Raw genomic sequence first — 15,820 nt, 5'->3', positions numbered from 1 at the left:
GAATGGTACTACTTTTCTTCCACAAATCATTAATTATTCAGACTCAGTGATTTAGTGTTAGTAAGATAGTTAATTTGGGAAGGAGACATAAATTATGAAGACTAGATCATAAGGAAACTTTATGCCCCCCTATACTAATGATATTGTGTTCTTCTCCAACTTCTTGGATATTTGGTCAAAGAATATGCCATGTCAATAATAGTTTAAGTGGATATTCTAATTTAATTCTTAATTATAGAAGGGGCAGATAATATTAGAAGAAAGAAAGGGACAGATGCTGTTGTGCATTACAGCAATAATGGATGTCCACCTAACGATATGTAGATGTCTGGAGGGACATTTATCTTGAAGTGGTCTATCTGAAGTTCTCTAGGAATTTATCCCAGCAAGGCAGCAGGATCAATATCATACTTCATCTAGAATATCTGGAACACAGGGAGCATTCATCTGTTATACATGAAACAGGAAAGTAAATAATGTGGGAAGAAATAGCCAGGGAATTGTTATGGCTAGGCTTGTATAGGCCCTAGGGCTCATAGCCTAGTACCAACCTATGAACCTATGAAACAGGACTGTCCAACCATGCTCCTATTAGTCTGATATTTCAACCACTGAACTCCAGAAAAGGTTAGGCATTGGAGATTGGCACATTTTAGGTGGAGCATTACAAAGGACAAGGTACTTTTTTGGTCACTTCTCCAGTTTGAATGGAAATAGTTGTCAATACATTGTCCATACTACAATATAGTGGGAGGGGTGTAAAGCAACATTGAGGGGGGATCTCCTAAAATTAGAAGGGGTGCGTAGGAGGAGGAGGAGGAGGAGGAGGAAAAGAACCAAATAGCTCTACCAGAAACAGGCAGAGTTAAGTTCAAAGCTGAATAATTGTTGATGGTCCTATGTCTGCTTTATTAGATCATGAGGCATCCCTGCCTGCAGACATTAATCTAATGGACATTTCCAAGGCTAAAGCTGAGTTGCTGGGGAAAGTCATTCTTGGTGGTTTAAAATAGAAAAGGGCCCTAAGTCCATCTCCTTGTGCTGTAATCATTTCATTTAATTTCCCATCACTGTGAGAAGAAAATAAAGAGGTAGGGGTTAGTCTCATGAAAGAGGAATATGTTTGCTTTGCCTTATTTGATTTTTTGCCTCACTTTATACAACTATTCCTCAGACAAAATATTTTTCATTGACTTTCCCCACTATTAAGGATAGACAGCTTTCCCCTTCACAAAGGCAAAAACTGGACAGTCATATTACTGTTCTGGATGCTAGGCGAGCTATCACCTGAATTAAACTTCCCATGGATTTAGGAATAGATGCTTTACAGTGGAAATGTTATTAATGAGAAGGTGGTGACCTATGGAGGGTACATGTAAAAGTTTATAGCATTAGTGAGGGGAATCATAGAGGTCAAGGTCTAAATCAGGTGTTTTACCATTACTTTCAAAAGTTAATGATGATGTCTCTTCCTTGGAAGAGTCTCATCCAATCTCCTTGATCCGTGTGGACTTAAACATTTTTGCTAAGACCTTATTACACTGATTAGACTCACTATTAACAGAGTTAATGTGTCCAGGCCAAACTGTTTTTTTTTTTTTTTTTTTTAGGAATGGATATCATAGATAATTGCTGTTAAGTTGTTGCTTTCTTATCCAGAATGAACAGAGAAGCTAATAATGCAGGTATGGTACTTTTTGATAAACAAGGCATTATATTCAGTCAGTTGGGACTTACTTTTTAAGGACAGGAAAGCCACAAATCTGAAACAAAATTTATTGGCTGAGTTAGATACCACTATAAGGATTCTTCATTCAGAATCATTCTGTATGGGGGTCTCTCTAAAGGTATGAAGATAGAGAGATTTATCAGGCAGGGATGCCTGTTATCTCCAGGGATCTTTCTCTTGTTGTGAAGGAGATGACCTGTCAGGTTGGAGCTTACCTTGATGAGCAGTCAGCTTTGGAAGAAGTGACGAGTTATTTTCTATTATTCATAGATGACTCTGTGCTACTGACCTCAGGACTTTCACTCATCCTTTAAAAAGTGCTGAACATTTTTCAATCTTTTCATGTTGCCTCAGCCTTGGCATGTAAATTGGTGATATTGGCAGTGATCTTTGGTAGTGATAAGATTAGTCTAATCTTAAATCTAAGGTTAGAGCAGGTTTTATGGGTATTCCATGTGTGGAGAATTAATCTAATCTTAAATCTAAGGTTAGAGCAGGTTTTAGGGGTATTCCATGTGTGGAGAATTAGTCTAATCTTAAATCTAAGGTTAGAGCAGGTTTTAGGGGCATTCCATGTGTGGATAATTAGTCTAATCTTAAATCTAAGGTTAGAGCAGGTTTTAAGGGTATTCCATGTGTGGAGAATTAGTCTAATCTTAAATCTAAGGTTAGAGCAGGTTTTAGGGGTATTCCATGTGTGGAGAATTAGTCTAATCTTAAATCTAAGGTTAGAGCAGGTTTTACGGGTATACCATATTTTCAGAGTGCTAAGTGTACATAGTTATGCCAGATACTGGCAGTGTGCTACTGTTCTGATATGCAATTTTCTTTTTGTATATTATTTTCATTATTGTAGGTTAACTGTAATGGTCTGCTCGTCTTAGTTTCTTTCCTATTTTCATGTTATTTAATGGAAAGTTAATACAATTCAGTCAAAAAAAAAAAAAAACATATAGTCAAAGAAAACTCAGATATAAACACTGTGGAATATTATACATTCTAAACAACACTAAAATAGGTGAACTACCCTAGTACAATATTTATTGAGATTCAGAGAATTTCTCTCCACCTGCATTAATTAATCCATATGGTTTGGTAAATTATCAAGATAGAGAGAAATTTTAGTTCAGAGACATGGTATAGCTACAATGTGAAAGGCTTCATAAGTTGCTCATTACCATGTTTCTGATCTGGGTATTGTGCCGTCAGACCTAACTGTTCTACTGTAATCCCTGATAGCACATTCAGCATGTTAGCAAAGGCACCCTTACTAGATGTGCATGCTTGCGCGCATGCGCACGCACACACACACACACACACATACACACACACACACACACACACACATCCATACTCAGAATTCTCTAAGTAATACATACACACATATTAATGCAGCCTCATTCATTGTCTGACCTGCAGACATATGCGCGCATACACACAGATGCACACACACACACACACACACACGTGCGCACTCATATCCGCACACATACACACAAACGGGCAACTGCCACCCCCTGCTATACTTCAATAGGGTTGAATGGGTGACCAAGGTCTTTTGATCATATTAACTTAATCACATAGTATAAAATATTACTTGGACAATTATTCAGCATAGTAATTCAATACTCAGTGCATAGACCAAATGCAATAAACATTAGGATATTTGCCTCCCATTCACAAGGTACAAGGTTCAGTCCTGACCTCTGGCCAATGTCTGTATGGAATTTGTATGTTCTCCTGGAGTTTCTATGGGGTTCCTCCCAAAAATATGCTGAGTGCTTCTGTGAAGATAGGTGAAGGCTGCCAGCCTAGCCAGACAGAATTTTGTAGATAATTCTGTCATTTGTAAATATTAATATAAGACACAGGCTTGTTCTCTTAAATGTGAAAGGACTGCATTGGATATTGAACTGCAAAAAATGTAACAGCAGTGCACTGTGCTGTAAGAAAGCTAAGTCAAGCATTTTATGACTGTCTTTCATGTCAAAATTCATAGGTTCATAGGTTGGTACTAGGCTATTGGCCCTAGGGCCTATACAAGCCCAGCCAAAAAGGTACCCTGGCTTTTGCCACCCAAGAAAATTATTTTCCTGTGCCACTGTCGAGCAGAGCCACAGAAGTGATCCCCAGGGAGAATTTCCTATTTCTCATCCAATCATCAAGATTTTTCTTGAAGAGTACTAACAAGGAGCTTTGTTTGATATAGATAGGTAGTTTGTTACAGAGTATGAGAAATCTCGGGGACAGGAATATCTCCCTCTGGCATGTTCTGTTTAGTGTGGTGACAAGGTTTAGGTCCCTAGAGCATGTAGCTCGGAGGGATTGGGACTTCTTTAAGTGGAGCATGTCCAACAGCTCTGGGTTTGACATAGCTTTGTATGTTAGGCAGAGATCACCTCTGAGTAGGTGATATGTGATGGTGTAAAGCTGGAGTTTTTTGAGACGGTCTGCGTAGGGCATCTATTTGAGGTGGGTAATCCTCTTTGTGAGGTATTACTGCATCCTTTCCAGTTGCTGTAGATGTCTTGTGAGGTACATACCAAAAGAGGCGTTGCACTCTATAATGGGTCTAATGATTGATGAGTAGATGGGAACAATGACCTCTTTTTTTCTGGATGAGATACCTTTTGTGATGAGGTGTGCCATGTAGAAGGATTTCCTGACTACTGTGGTGATGTGATTATCAAAGGAGAGACTACTGTCCACCTGTGTCCCAAGGTCTCATCACACTTTTGGTGTTAAGTATACTACCGACTATGTTGTAGTTCATGGGTACAGAGTTTTTACCAAAGGGCATGACAATGCACTTTTTGGCATTGAGCTTGAGGTTATGGCTTTGGCACCAGGCATCTGTCTCAGTGAGACCCTTTTGTAGAATGTCCACATCATTAGGAGTTTCGATTATGGCTTCTAGTTTGCAGTCATCTGCGAACTTCGTTATCCAAAGACCTTCTGTGTTAGCCTGTACTTCAGAGAAGTAGATACCAAACAGGTGAGGATGCAGGACTGAACCCTGTGGTACTTCACTGAAGTCAGATTTGGAGTCTGCTACTTTCACATTGTGGGTTATGTCAGTGAGCCTGTTGGCAACCCATCTTGTGACATAGGGATTTATACCAAGTTTACTGAGTTTATCTATAATTCCTGAGTGGGGGATGGTGTCAAAAGCCTTGGCAAGATCTAGATAGGCTGTTTGAACCACCTTACCCTCGTCTGTGGCTTTGGTGACTGCTTCTAAGAAGTCTATCAGGTTTAGGAGACATGATCTGCCTTTTACAAATCTGAACTGGGTGGGGCTCAGAGTTTGGAGATTACCAATGTCTTTGTTAATAAGTTCCATGATGATACATTCCATGGCCTTGCAGACCAGGCTTGTCAGGCTAATGGGGTGGTAATTCCCGGAGTCTGTGGTGGCTACCCCCTTGTGGAGTGGGATAGCTGTTGCTGTGCACCATTCAGTGAGCACAAAGCCTGAGGTGAGGCTATGATTGAACATGGTACTTAGGTGGGGTGCCAGTTCATTCTGTAGTTCATGTAGAATGCAGCCTGGGATGTTGTCTGGTCCCATGGATGCTGTGTTCTTGACTTTGGAGAGTGTGGTTTTTACCTCTGCAGACATGATTACAGGAACATTGCATTTTTCCGATGTAGAGATGGGCTCTTTAGGGGGTGAGAGGGGGGTAAAGTTAGCAATTAACCTATCTGCCAACATGTTGGCAATATCAGTTGGATCTGTATATATAGTGCTATTATGCTTTAACTCAGAGCAGATCTGAGTGTTGCCATTGAGATTCTTGACATAGCTATAGAATGCGTTGTGGTTGTCTTTAGAATGAGTGGCGACTTTGTTTTCGTAACTAGCTTTTGAGGACTTTATCAGGGATTGCAGCTTCTTACTGAGGCTGACCAGGGAGCTCCTCCACTCATGGGATTTTACTCTTTTACAACGGTTTCTTCCTTCTGTTGTACAGTTTGTTTATGGCATGGGACCATCAGATTGGCTTCCTTTTTTTGGAGGATAGCATCTTGGTTCTGTTTGGGATAGCACGATCCATGCACTTGTGTAAGTGCTTATAAAGTTCAGTTGTGTAGGATTCAGTAGTGATAACTGTATTGTCCATCTGCATGGGTGTCATGAAGTTCACCACTTCTGATTTAAGAAGCATGAAGTTGGCTTTGGAGAAATTTTTTACCATGGTTTCCTTAATGGGGGTGGGGCAGGATGTGGATATCTAGGGTAATTAGCTTATGGTCGGATCGGACCAATGAGGCATTGACTTCAGGTATGGAACACCAGTCACTCATGTTGATAATGACTAGATCTAGGATATTGTTGCCCCTGGTGGGGGTGTAGATAAGTTGATCCAGAGCATTGGAGTTTATGAATTCCAGAAAGCTTTGAGCAAAGGAGTTGGTACATGAGTAGTTTTCCCAGTTAACAGTGGGGTAGTTGAAATCGCCCATTATTAGGGTGTTTAGTTGAACCCTAATATTTTCCAGTACATCAAGAAAAGATGAGTATGAATCCTGGGTCATGGTGGGGGATCTGTAGCAAGCTACAATTTGGATTGCAGTTTGGCCCAGAGTTAGTTGCACTTGGATAACCTCAGCTGGATTATGCTGAGCAACTAGCCTGGAGGTGTGGATATCCTTAATGAATATGGACACACCTCCACCTTTGGTGTTCTGGTCCAGGTTACATGGCCGAAAAGTGTGGTATGAGTTATAGCCTAGTAGTGCAGGGGTGCTCTCTGGAGCCTTGAACCAGGTCTTAGTCACTGCACAGATATCGATGTTCTCCATTTTAAGAAGTACTTTGAGTGGGTGCATTTTAAAATTTAGACTTCTAGCATTGAGTAGCATCACCCTCAGTTTTTGCTTGCCTGTTCCTGTTACAGTGCTGGATTTGTCATTTTAACCTTGCCTAAAAAAGGCACTATAGGGGCGGCAAAAACCTTAGCCAGTATCTGGAATCCCAGGGGGGACAGGTGCAGGCCATCTCTGGCAAAGCATCATGGTCTGTCGACCATGTCATCCCAGGCAGGCAGATACTGGATCCCTTTAGAATGACACCAGAAGCTTAGACAATTGTTGAAGTCAATCATTTTGTCCTTGTACTGCGGTATCATTGTGGGTGATGGCAGAATGCTACTCAGAGCTAGAGTCATACCTGCCTGGGCTACAAAATCGGAGAGGCCTTCCATGTTTCTTTTCATGAAGTCCAGGGAGATGATATATCTAGAGGGAGGCATCCTCCCTATTGTTTTAAGACCAGAGTTAATGGCTAGAATTTGCATGTATAAATGTCCTTTATTGCTCTGGTTTCTGAACAGGTGTAAATAATGTAAATGTAGTTTCTGTTAGCCTGGTAACACCAGACAAGTGTGAAGAATGATGTCATGTGAAGCAGCTCTGTGTTATCAATTTAAAGAGAGAGAATCAGAGAGCTCAGAGCATTTTTGTCTGGAGAACATTCAACATCACCAGCAATGTCTTGCTCTAGATGTAAGTTATTTATAACTGTGTTTTCTCTTAGAAATAGCTAGGAATTAGGAAGATTAGACTAAGTGTTTTTCTGTGTTGATGTCAGAACTTTTCTATGGTATTTTTTTAAGTATTTCTCTGTGATCTCTGAACTCTTGACTAGCACTGTGTAGTAAGAACTATTGTCTTGTGTTTTTATTTATTATTAAATATTTTAAACCTTTCAACTGTGGCTGTTCTATGTAGAGTTAATTTAAGGTCTAGAGTATATTCCATGTATATAGTGATGCTGTACCAAGTCACTCCAAAGAAGTCTTGACTGTTAGGTCAAACTTACCATTTGGATAACAATATTGCACAGTAATAATTGGACACCCTTTTAAGGGCCTTTGAGTGGCTGATAAATATTAGTGGGTAGTGGCGGCTGGTACTACCTTTTAGACTGGGCAGAAAATGGGCACAACTGGAGAACCTGTGCCAGCCTTCCCCAGTAGTGTCTTTGTAGTTGTATAAACTCTTATCTCAAAGTGAGTGTGTGTCAGCTACTTGGCAGGGACACAAAGCACTGGTTGGACAGTGAGGGTGCTGGAGGTTTTAGCTTGCCCACTAGGCTGAGATTTGGTCCCTATAGCTGTTTCAGTGGGGAGTCTTATTAGGGACCTGGAGAGAAAGGGAGAAACCAGCCCCTGACTGACTGTGATCTCTGTGTGTTCTTAAGGGAAATTGTACTTTACTGTGTGTGTATTTATTATCCTTTCCCAATATGGACGCCCCTCACTGGTGTTAGTGGTGAGGATTGAGGCTCCTTGATTGCAGAGCCAGTGCACAGGTGTCACAGTTTCCATCTATCTCACCTAAGAATGGAGTTGTGGGCAGCATCACAGACTCTAGATGGTGCCCCATTGTATAGACCATCCACTTTGGGCATCAACTGTGGTGTGCAGTATCCTCAAGATAGCAGGCCACAGACTGTGCACCATGTCAAGGATTGCCACTCAGCACTGGCTCTTGGTATTACGTTTGGCTAATGCCACCAAATGGCCTGGGATTCGTGCTAATGGTGGGATGGGTATATGTGCCCCTATTGTCCAGTGTGAGCAGCCCTGTAAATGGATGTAAAAACAATTGCTATTGACATTCTATTGACAGGACATAGCAAAGAAGTATATGATATGGTGCTAAGGTGGATGCTAAGGAGGAGGCTGAACACCCTGTGTCTCCAAGATGGGACAGTGCAGCAAAGTTAACTGGCTTGGGGTCCAGAGTGTATCTACACAGAAGAACAAGAAATGGTGTGATAGTGATATTTCAGAAGACAGTGAAAGATTTCATCAGAAGTAGTGACAGACACATGGCAATCAGCCTCCAGTGTAAGGATAAGGCATTATTCTTAATCTCAACCTATGTCCAGGTTGTGAGGTTGTGATAGTGAGGAAAAGAGTATTCAGACAGCAGATCCAGGACCTACTAAATAAATCAGGACAACAGGAATTGGTGTTGATAATGGGTGACCTGAATGCACATATCAGGATAGACAGAACAAGATATGAGGACTGCCTGGATTCACATGTAGACAGAATAGGATATGAGGACTTCCTGGGTCTACATGTAGGTTGATAGCAGCCAGCGCATAGTTCAGTCACAAGACAACCAACATGTAACAGAGGTAGACTTCCAAGGCATCGGGATAGAATCGACAATTGCAAAGTCATCCCTAGTGAATCAGCTGCAAACAGTAGTTAGAGAAGGCTCTAAGGTCAACAGAGACTAGGGGAAGTTAACTGGAGAGAAAGTACAACAGTCATTACTCATGGTTCTGGCACCTGAAGAAGAAGAGAAAACAGGTGGAGTTAAAGAAGAATGGCAGAGCCTCAAGGAAGACATCAAAAGAAAGAAATGTGGAAAAAGTGAAAGATTGAAAAGTCAGACCAGGCTAGGAAGGAAGGAAGGAAGGAAGAAGTCGATTAACAAAGAGACTAAGAGGGGAGTTGCAATAGCAAATAACAAGGCATCAGAAGTGCTCTACCAGCTTCTGAAAAGTGACTCAGCAAATAGCACAAAGAACCTATACTGGCTAGCAAGGCAAAGATAAAGAAGATAGGCACCTTCATAAGAGATGCCAGTAACAACCTGCTCACCAGCCTGCAAAAAATCAAAGTCAGATAGAAGGAGTACTTTCAGCAGCTTCTTAATGAAAAAAGCCCCACAGAAACTATTGCCTCAGATACAGCCTGCTATAAAAGAATAGGAAAACACTACTATAGAAGAAGTAAGAGCAGCACTAAGGAAAATTATGTCAGGAAAAGCCGCATCTTGAGATGGGGTCACAGCAGAGATGATCAAGATGTTTAGTGAGGCAGGGGAGAAATGAATCTCGAGGGTACTTACAGCAGCATGCAGAGAAAGACATAATCCAGATGACTGGAGAATAAGCATATTGGCACCTGTGTACAAGAATAAAGGGGGCATCTGCAACTGTGAGCAGTACAGAGGTATCAAACTCCTATCATGCTGCATGAAAGTTTTTGAGATGATGATTGATAAATGAATATACACAGTAGAAAGTAAGATGAGAGATGAGCAGTATGAAGTCAGATCAGGATGCAGCACAACTGACCCAATGTTTGCCGTGAGTCAGATAGTTGAGAAGAAGTGAGAAATGAGGAAAGAGTCCAACCTGGCATTTCTAGACATGGAGAAAGCATATGACAAAGTCCTAAAAAAGCTGATTTGGACAGTACTGTGGTGATTTGAAATACCAAAGACATTGGTAGAATTAGTTAAGGCTATGCACAAGGTCCCAATGACTCAAGTATGAACAGTGTTTGGTCACACTGAGGAGTTCCCAGTGGGAGTGAGTGTGCATCAGCATTCAGCTCTGAGTCTACTGCTGTTCATACTGGTGATGGACTATATCAGCAAAGAGGTTGGAGGGGAGAGATCAACAAAGTTTCTGCTTGAAAATGACCTGGCATTACAGGCTGACTGAGCAAGAACTTCAACAATGGATAGGAGAATGGCTTATAGGTCATTGGTCTTTACTGGGCTATTATCCACCAGTATTTTTATAAGCCTAACCATGCAACCCAATCCAGATTTGTCCTCAAGTACATTGAATGTCTATATGGTGAGGTATGTCAGGAATGAGGTCACTAAAAGTGTGTCAGATAGTAGGTTAGTTTTGGATTAGTTAATTTACTGTCATACAGAAGTGGGGGTCAGATCAGGGTGAATTTACGTTTTCCAAACCAATGATTAAGGTTTCTCTTGGAAAGGGTCAGGGATGAACTCCACTTCGTATGGATGAGGAGCCTGTTTGATAGTGTGGGGATCCTCTCAGACACATATTGGTGCCTCCAACATATTTTACTTATGTCACAGACAAAGTTTAGGTCCTTGGATGCAGTGTTCCTGGTGCTGTTTATTTTGTGGATGTGCAAGAGGCCCATCTGAGCTGGGACTGAGGATGCCTTATATTCCAGGTAAGAATCACCTCTCAGTAATCTGTAAGAGACTGAGTAAAGAGAACGGGTCTTAACTTAGGGCAAATGGGATGAAACTGAGTACTGATAAGGCAGTTGGAATGACAGCAAATGGAGTAAATTAGAAGAATGAAGCTGAGAACTGAGAACTGAGATATAAGGGAAAATAGTAGAACAAGTTAAGAGCTCCAAATATCTGATAGACACAGTGGAAGAGAAGGGAAGTCCTGAATGAGGGGGTCAAAATTAGAATCAGGGGTTGCAACTAAATAGCGCAGAGTGTCAGGGATAGTCTATGACAGAAGCGTACCATAGAAACTGAATTGTAAGGTAAACAAAACAGTGGTATGACTAGTACTATTGTATTGTAATGGACCCTGGGCAGTGAAAGCAGAGCAGATGAGGAATTTAGAGGTGATAGAGATGAAGTGCTTGAGATGGGTGGTAGTTGCACAGTGTGGAACAGATGATGAAAGGAAGACATCAAAGCAAAAGCCAAAGCAGTTTCAATTGCACAGAAGATCAAAGAGAGACAATTACCAAATTACAGTGGTTTGGGCACATGTGCAGAAAAGCAGAAGACAGTCTGGTGAAGAAGATTTGGGACAGACAGGAAGAAGGCAAGAGCAAACAAGGTTGTCAAGCAAAGAGATGGATGAATTGTGTGAGAGAAGACCAGCAACAGTCAGACAAAACTGTTGAAAAAGGTAGGAGAGTGGCATTGAATTGAGAGAGAGGTGGTAACACTTGACACAATACCCTGTCCCCGTGTAGAAAATGGGAAAAAAGGGGAATGATGGTGATGAAATAGGTACACATTCGCAAAATTAATTGACATTAGCTATTCCCCATAAGAAACTGCTCCACACTGAGGCCCCTGCAAGGGGAGAACCTAAGAACTAGTACTGTCTCTGGATCCAAAAAGCTTAATATGATGCACATACGTTCCAAGAAAAAGCTTTTGCATCACACTAGGATTTGCTGAATCCCAGGGATTGGGTTCTTTTAACCATATGCTACACAGAAGTATAGGAAAACCCTCATAAAAACTTTCCTTAACAAGTTCAAGTGATAGTATAAAAATAAGAATTAATATGTGAAAATAATGTTTTACAGGAAATTTCTAGCATTAGGCAAACAATTTTAAGTCACAGTTTTCCTTAACAGGAGAAGATATGATTGCCAGATTAAATATGTGCAATCTCCTTCCTCCTCTTTGAAATTTTCTACCAAAATATAATGTCAAATGCCCCTCAGTATGTGGCACAGGGAGATTCTCTTAAGACTAAATCACAGTTACCTCCAAAATAAAATGGTCTACTCGCATTCTAAAGCTTTTAAATTATCAGTACCTTATTAAGACTTTGTCCATTAGTGATTTAATACTGACATTGTGGACTTTATTTATGTGACATTTATAACATCATTTGTTAATTGTGTCTCAGAAGTATGACATATTTGAAGAATGTCAAAGAGTAAAATATGGAGCACATCAGTGCCAAATCTTTTCATTTTGGTTTTTGGCACATAGAATGCTCTGCTGAAGGTAATTCTCAGTAGTAAGAGAATGCCGTAAACCATGCGGTCCATCCATATCTTTCTATGCAAACCATGGGTGTGACTCAAGGTTGGAGTGCACTCAGAATCGGATCCGGCACTAGGTGAAAAGGACATTCATGAAATTTGTGTGTGTGTGTGTGTGTGTGTGTGTGTGTGTGTGTGTGTGTGTGTGTGTGTGTGTGTGTGTGTGTGTGTAAGTGAAACTTCCCAGTTAGGGCTGGCAGGTTGGTTAACTCATTCAGACACAAAGCCTTTACCTTGAGTACAGGACCCTAGAGCACGAATCCTCTACATTAACTGCCAAACTGTCATCAGCAAGTGAACTCCAAGGACAGTTGAGTTTCTCTCCGTTTTTAAAGAATGTTTAGTTTATGTGCATTTTCAAAGACTGTTGACTTTCTGTGCATTTTCAAGGAATGTTTAGTTTCAAGGGAGGAGAAGTTTACTGTCAGTCATGCTAAGCCTGTTTTCAATATGTAAAAATGGTAATCATCAGTGTTTGTGCTATAAATTTTGAAAACAGTGTTAGTACAACAATAGGTATCACGGTTATCTTTGGTGCAGAAGATTGTGGGATCTACACCAGAAAGGTAGAGTACTGATATTACAGTGCCTGCATTAAGAGATGATCGGGGATTGTTCTCCTTAGATGAGATGCCTAGTATCTGTGAACCTTTTGACAGTCAGTCCCTTTTGCACTGTTACCAGCTTATCATTTTTTTCTTCAAGGGCAGCATGCACTAAATTTGTACATGAAACACTGAAATGTAAATGTATTTGCTAGCAGGAACCTCTTCATTAGTTACAGATCTCTTTAATGTGGAATTATTCAGATGACTTTTACTTCTGCAGAGATTTTGTATATTGACTGATATTATAGGATTGTAATGATAGAAATTTGAGTGACCTTTTGAGAATGAAATATTCTGTAATGCGTAGTTTTGACATTATTGGTTCATACGTTTTGTTTCTTTGCTTGCAGGAAAAATATTCAATCCTACAAATTTAAAACACACTCTACCAAGTGGTGCTTGCTGTATTATTCAAGGAATATAAGTTACTAGATGTGAGTTCCAATCGTCCCAGGTGCAGCTCACAGCCCGATCATACCAAAGACAATATCCAAAAAAGCAAATGGTTCACAAATGGTTCGCAAGAAACAACCAAATTGCAGTTTTGAAATTTATTGAACACAGTCACAAAAATAATGAATCGCCGTGGGCAGCTCCACAATTGCTAAACACGATCTACCTAGGTTTCGTCCGTATAACACAGACTTCTTCAGAATAATGTGTTACTCAGCTTAGCCACTTTTATACATGTTAAAAACAATTAATGTACGTCAATAAAACAATAAAACGAAACAATTAAGCAATTGAACAGCTGAACAAAACTCAATCATTTCCTTTTCTTTGTCTTGTAATTACACGTAGAACTGTATTTGAAAACCTACATAATGATATATTTGATGATTAATGCTCTAAGACCAACCCAATGAATATAAAATATAAATTAATATTAATATTAAAATTGAAATGTTGTTGAATGAATTAAACGTAAACCTTATATAATATGTATTAAAATTAGGTTAAAATTATTATGTTCTTATGTAAATACATGAATTAAAAACATGCTTGAATGTTTATTTATATGAGTGTATATCTGTATGTTCAATTAACCCTGATGTAACCTTAATGTATCTAAAATTAATAAAACCTTTATGATGTGTTATATTTATAATATATAAATAGTATATAATATAATATAAAGTATGTATATGTAAACATGTTTAATAAATTGTAAGCATAAATCAATGTTAAAAAATATATACAAAAAATGTATATATAAGTATATATTAACATATGCATACACCAAATGCAGCTAAAAATATGAAAAATGTTTATATTAGTGTTAATGATGCTGTATATACATGATTTAACGCCCCTTAATAGTTTTCAACCTTAACAAGGGCTTAATGCTACAATATTCATTTAATCCAGGTAGATTATGGGCATTTAGGTATATCTGCCATTTCAATTCGCTCACGTCCAAATCTAAATCAGTTGTTCTACCTTGTGTGTCCAATATAATTTGATTAACTATACAAAACCTAAATTCATGGTCCACATGATCTATTATATGTCTTGCCAAAGCATTTGTGGTTTTAAGGTGTTTAATATCCAACAAGTGCTCTTTAATTCTGTCCCTATAAAGAAAAAAATAGTATACACACTGATGAGTTTGAACAATGTTCATGGTATCAGGGGAGAAATAGCCATGAAATGGGACACTGGAATGTCTGGGGTGATGAGGTAATGCCAGGGGGGGAGGGGCTGATCCATTACCTTGCCTACAGCCCTATTTGACCATGATCTGGCTCTGATTGCAGTGTATAAATCTGGTACACATTGTGTATGTTTGATATGTTGTTCATAAGTGAGTTACACCAAAGCAATGCTGAAACATAAAAGCATGTGTATGTATGTGTGTGTGTGTGTGTGTGTGTGTGTGTGTGTGTGTGTGTGTGTGTGTGTGTGTGTGTGTGTGTGTGTGTGTATTTTTTATTTTACATTCATTATATATAGTAGATGTTAAATAAAAACAGTAAGTACTTTAATTCTTTCCTCTGTAGTTACACAAAATACCAGACAGACAAATCTTTTTCAAATGCATAAATGCATCCACCATTTCACTTCATATCATGAAGAGCTTGCAGTTTTGCATTCTTTTTTAATGCCTTGTTTTATGTGTTAAGGATAGGGGAAGACCATTTAGGAATTTTGTTTGCAGCTTTTTATAAGTATCATGTTGTTTTTGTATCTTTCGGCTTATCCTGGTTAGGGGTCGCCACAGCAGAACTCCAGTCTGCTAATTTTTGGTAGTGGATTTTTACGTGCCGAGTTACCAGCCCTGATGCACAACCTTCAATGAAGGCACGCCCATTCACGTATGCCTCAACACAGAAGATGCTCTAGCTGAGAATCAAACGGGACAACGTCTTGCTGTGAGGCAACAACGCTACCACAGAAAGTATCATGTAATGTATAAAAACGCAAACTCAGTCTTTTTATGTTACTAATTTGAATTGGTTCACATGTGAGAATCCCATTCTTAACTGCAGACATGCTCTGCAGGCCAGATATAACAAATGGCATTGCACTATATATATATATATATATATATATATATATATATATATATGTATATATATATATATATATATATATATATATATATATATATGTATATATATATATATATATATATATATATATATATATATATATATATATCAAGACGTCAATATCAATATATATATCATTTGTTTGAACAATGAAGTCTGTTTTTCCTTAGTATGGTCAAATACCACTGCATCTTTATGGAACTGAGTTTTTTTTAGATGCCTTAATGCCCATCACTATGTGACCACTGTACCCCTAACCCATACTGGTCCATTTGTGAGCACCCTCCCTCAGAATATGGGGACATTTCAAGAGTGAGATGAGACCTGGGTATCACAACAACCAAGAAACAAGAATTAGGAGGGTTTTCATATGCTAAC

The 15,820-nt window shown here is 39.3% G+C and overlaps 1 long non-coding RNA gene across 1 annotated transcript in view; it reads left to right on the top strand.

Moving 5' to 3' along the window:
- The window catches only part of LOC122792463, a 120,200-nt gene extending 106,459 nt beyond the window's left edge, over positions 1-13,741 (top strand). Inside the window, exon 3 of the long non-coding RNA XR_006363313.1 lies at positions 13,241-13,741. This is a non-coding gene — a long non-coding RNA (uncharacterized LOC122792463). The remainder of the gene's footprint in view (positions 1-13,240) is intronic.
- Positions 13,742-15,820: the final 2,079 nt, after the last annotated feature.

The sequence above is a fragment of the Protopterus annectens genome, chromosome 1.part2, assembly GCF_019279795.1.
Source record: "Protopterus annectens isolate FY-2018-M chromosome 1.part2, PAN1.0, whole genome shotgun sequence".
Lineage (NCBI taxonomy): Eukaryota > Metazoa > Chordata > Ceratodontiformes > Protopteridae > Protopterus > Protopterus annectens.
This window is presented reverse-complemented; position numbering and strand designations above follow the sequence as displayed.